The 3,739-nt window shown below is 34.1% G+C and overlaps 1 non-coding gene across 1 annotated transcript; it reads right to left on the reverse strand.

Annotated features, from left to right (window-relative positions):
* Window positions 1-954: 954 nt before the first annotated feature.
* Window positions 955-1,104, reverse strand: LOC131810741 (U12 minor spliceosomal RNA). Its single transcript, XR_009345711.1, has one exon. It is a non-coding gene; the product is annotated as a U12 minor spliceosomal RNA (small nuclear RNA).
* Between the last annotated feature and the right edge of the window lie 2,635 nt (window positions 1,105-3,739).

Genomic DNA, 3,739 nt, shown 5'->3' on the forward strand with positions numbered 1-3,739 from the left:
CTGTTTAGTTTTCTGTCCTTATCATATATGTCAGACTAATTTCTGGAATATCACTTTTGTTGTCAGTTATTAATCTTATAAGGTGCAACAATTAGTGGTTTGGGTTCAGTGCATAATTTCTCTGGTCTTAAAATGTTCTCTAAGTGTAGTGGCTCACATGTGTTTCCAATTTCATTTCTGGCTGGGTGTTTTAGTCTCCCACTTCGGTTGAGCCTTGATGGGGCCCAACTCTACAGAACTAATAGCAAAGAGAAATCTCTGAACTTATTGAAGGGAGGGAGTTATTTCCCATTGCTGAGAGGTGTTGGGTGATTTTTCCTAATTCCTTTCTTCCAAAATCTTATCGTTGTGATCTGTGTTTTCAAGGAATGGGTGTTCACAACAGAAATGATGCAGTAGTTTGAAAAGAAAGAGCCATAAATAGAAAGAATATTGCCATGTTTTCTAACAGATGCTCTCTTTGGCTTAGAGCTCAATTTTATCAAATTATTGAAAGGAGCATTTGTAGCATCATGTCTTGGTGAAGAATAGAAAAAAAGAAGAGAAAAGGAAAAAAGAAAGGAAAGGAAAAGAAAAGAAAACCCTTAAGCTATCTTTCTGAAATACTTTGTGTATTTAGAATTAAATACTACATTTGAGTGGGCCAACGCCAATAATGATAATATTTTAAAAATATGTAGAGATTTGCTTGGGCCACTGTCATATTAGTCTTCTTCCTTTCTTGAGATAATTACCTTATTCTTGACATTGAGTCCAGATAGCCAAATATTCACTTTATCTTCTCTGGGAGATAATACGTTTGTTTTCATTTTAGCTACAGGCAATTTAGTACATGTCGGCCATGTATGTAACAGATGTAAACTTTGCATGTTTTTTTTGTTGTTGTTTGTTTCCCTCTTTCTCAACCTCTTTATTACCTTCATACCAGTCTCCTCTTTCAGTTTTAAAGGGGGATGAGCAGATTGCCACTCGGAGGCATCCCGCAAAGTAGGCAGGTCACCTGAAGGGCAACCTTTGCCCACACAAAAATTCATCTCACATTAGCGGTGAGCATTTGGACATCACCCCGAATCATTATTTTGTTAACTCATAAGTTTAAGGCATTAAACTTTGCATGTTTAGTACTCAGTAGTCCACATCATTTTGTTTATACCAAATCTTAATTCTAGAAAAACCTGTGGCTTCCATGGCTGAAGATGTAGAATTGAATGCAAATACTGTCATGGGGGTAATTGTGGATTATATTATGTATTGATTAAATAGTTCTCAATTTTCCAAACTAATTAATGCAGTGGAAAAATCCTGGAAGCTGTCTGTGGACTTGGGATCAATTTGTTTCTATTGACCATAACTTCTATTTCAGTCTAAGTCTTAACTACAAATGACCTTTAAGAAAGAAATTCAGGGTCCATAATTTATCAAATGCAAGTTCTTTTAAAACAATGAGCCAGGATAGTTAAAATTGTGTGGTGTTAATAAATACCTCTAACATCTCGGTGTCTTCAAATACATGGCTTCTTCCTGGCAACTTTGCCTGAGAAATCAGTCCTTGAGGGAAGGCAAGACAAATGCCTGTTGAACTAAGGAAGGAAAGAGAAGAGCATGGCATTCACCTCTCTGCCTTGGATTCTGATAGTTAGAAAATATGGACTGATGTTGGTATTCACATCCTTCCTGATACTTGCAACCCCATGAACTGATGGCCCCAGTACATATCCTAGTGCTGGTAGAGACAAAGCACTTAGTATAACTAAGTCTCTGAGATTTCCTGTGGGAAAACTGGATTTATCTGCCACTTTCCTGGCATCTTTGGACTTCTGCTTTTCTATGAAATATTTCCACACCAGAAAATTGAAAAAAACTATTTAATAATCATTCATTTGGAAGGTGGATCAGATTGAAAAAAAAAAAATTTCTGAGTTGTGCCTTCACTTTGCTCAAGGGAATTCCTTGGCCCACTCTCAAGCATTCTGTGAGCATCCTCAGATTTCACCCAAAAAAAAAAAAAAAAAAAAAAAAAAAAAAACCTTTAACCATAATCTCATCTTCATTGTCTATTAGGCAGATATGTCTACCTTCACCTGGTAACATTGGACTGGTGTAGTTCAGATTCCCACCAAGTGTATAAGCTTGTGCTCATTTCTACTTAAACTTACCAAGAACTCAGCTAAGTGTTTCTCTTTCTGACTTCCTTCCTTCCTCCCTCCCTTCCTCCTTCACTTACCTTTTTTACAAGCTTTGTTAAGGTAGAATTTACATATAATAAACTACACATATTTAAAAAATACAATTTGATGTGTTTTGACTTATATAAACACCAGTGAAGCCATCAGTATAATCACAGAATGGACATAGCATATCCATCACTCCCAAAAGTTTTCTGGTGTCCTTTTTTAACCCGTTGTCTGGTTCTCCCCTTCTCCCAGTCTCTCCTTTCTATCACTAGAGATTAGTTTGCATTTTCTTGAATTTTATGCAAAAGTAATCATAGAGTATATACTCTTTCTTTTGTCTAATTTCTTTCATTCAGCATAATTATTTTGATATTTATCCATGCCATCGTGTGTATTAGTGGTTGATTGTTTTTCTTTGTTGAGTAGTATTCCATTACAAGGATGTATCTCCCTGGCTAAGAGTTGTTCCTAGTTTTTTGTTGGTTTTTTTTTTTTAATATTACTAATAAATATTCTGTGGCTATTTGTGTGCAATCTTTGTATGAACGTATGCTTTCATTTCTCTTGGGCAAATATCCATGATTAGAATGATGGTATTATATGGTAGGTAATATTTGATTTTTATAGAAAACTATCGAACTATTTTCCAGAGTGGTTATACTATGCCATTTTCTCGAAAGCATGGAATGAAAGTTCCAGTTTCTGTACTTTTTCATCCAACATTTGATATTGTCAGTCATTCCCACACTTTAATACATGTTTTCTGATGTTTCCATATGGTTTTGGTTTGCATTTTCCTAATGACTAATGATGTTGAACATCTTTCCATATGCTTATTTGCCACCCATACATCAATTTTGGTAAAATATCTGTTCAAATTCTTTGCCCATTTTTTACTCGAATATTTTTGCTTTCTTATGATTGAGACTTTCCTCCTCGAAATAGTTAGTTTTGAGATACTTACAAACTACAATTAAATAAGACTTTTAAAAAATACACAAAGATGTCATGGTCCTCAACAATCTGAAGGTATTTTGTCAACCTTATATCCCCTACTGCATCAGTAGGGGATATTTCCTATAAAAGGAGATTATCCTATATAAACATGATACAACTATCATCAAATTGGGAAATTAACATTATATGTCATTATCACTTAGTTGTCAAACACCAGTCAAGTTTTGGCAATTTTTCCAAAAAATTGTTGTTCCAGTTTTTACCAATTGTTCAGAAAACAAAAAATCCATTCCAGAATCACACTTCACATTTAATTTTCATGCTTTCCTAATTTCCTTCAGTCTGCAACATTTCTTCACTCTTTCTTATATCTTTAGGACTTAGACACTTTAAAAGATTAAAGGTCAGTTATTTTGAAGAATGTCCTTTATTTTAGGTTTAAATTCTGATGATATATTTTTTGTGGAAATATCTGGAAGTGATGATTAATTCCTATCATTGGATACTATTAGTTTCTTAAGACAACTTTACTGAGATATAATTGAAAAGCAATAAACTGTTCCTGGTATACAATTTTAAATGATTTGACCTATGTATATACTGTTACT

This window comes from Mustela lutreola, chromosome 10 (genome assembly GCF_030435805.1).
Source record: "Mustela lutreola isolate mMusLut2 chromosome 10, mMusLut2.pri, whole genome shotgun sequence".
NCBI lineage: Eukaryota > Metazoa > Chordata > Mammalia > Carnivora > Mustelidae > Mustela > Mustela lutreola.